This window comes from Myotis davidii, unplaced genomic scaffold (assembly GCF_000327345.1).
Source record: "Myotis davidii unplaced genomic scaffold, ASM32734v1 scaffold710, whole genome shotgun sequence".
Classification (NCBI taxonomy): Eukaryota; Metazoa; Chordata; class Mammalia; order Chiroptera; family Vespertilionidae; genus Myotis; species Myotis davidii.
The window spans coordinates 573,359-574,386 of record NW_006284328.1 but is presented as its reverse complement, the minus strand read 5'-3'; positions in this window follow the sequence as shown (position 1 = coordinate 574,386).

Sequence of the window (1,028 nt, the reverse complement as noted above, 5' to 3'; positions counted from 1 at the left end):
CGGACCCGCGTGGGGCTCGGCTCACGGCGGAGGGGGAGGAGGAAGGAAGCAAAGGGCACGTCCCTCGGGTCCGCTGGAAACCAGGGTGGCGGGCAGACCCCCGGCCTGGACCTTTCCCTACCACCTTCAGCTCCAGTCTCTGGTGAGACCCGAGGCCCCTGCGACATGTCCTCCGCTACAAATGTGATCATCCCGGCCATGAGGGAGAAGCCGGGGACCAAAGCAGGCTGGGAATTCCCCCGGCCACTGGACTCCAAGAAATGTTAGGAATTACCTAAGAATTCCTGCAAGGGGAAACGAAAAGCAAGAGTGAAAATTCCCCTGCCAGACACTAGGGGGAGACCCATCTCTAGCCTGGGAAGCGGGGGAGGCGGCGAGGTCTATTTTAGACAATTCCCCAAGTTGTTTGCTGGTGACCTGTGATAAACCACCCAAACCCAACCCGAGCTTTAAGAAGACGGGCAGTGACGGCCGAGTCCGGGCGGTGGAACTGGCGAAGGCTGCAAACGCGTCTCCCTGTCTCCTCTTGCCCAGACCAGTTTAGTTAAAACTAGAAGCTGGTCTGCCAGGACACAGGTTCATCCAGGCAGGAGGCCCGTCTCCTCACGCCTGAGAAGCGATCAAGACCCGCCCCATAATCTGTGGGACCCAGGGCAGGACGAAAGCGCCTTTGTTCAGAAAGTAACAATTCTCTCAAGATCGCGACAGCAGAGCATTAAAGGGGGTTGGGTTGGTGCGCTGGTCCTGGTGCGGCAGCCAAAGCAATCTGTCCTCGGGGCCCACAGGTGAGCTGTCCATCACAGATGCTAAGTAGGGCTGGGGGGAGGAGGGGGGGCGCTGGTATTTCCATAGCAATGACTAGAGCAGCTACGGGGAGAGAAGGGTCTGATGGAGAAGGAGAAGCTCTCCCACCCCAGGGCCCAGATCCCCCAAGCCCAGCCTTCCCGGAAAGGAATATCCTGCCGGGCAGGGCTGCCCGCGGAGGGGAAATCCAGGGAGAGCGCGAGCCGCACGCGCTCAGTCTCGCT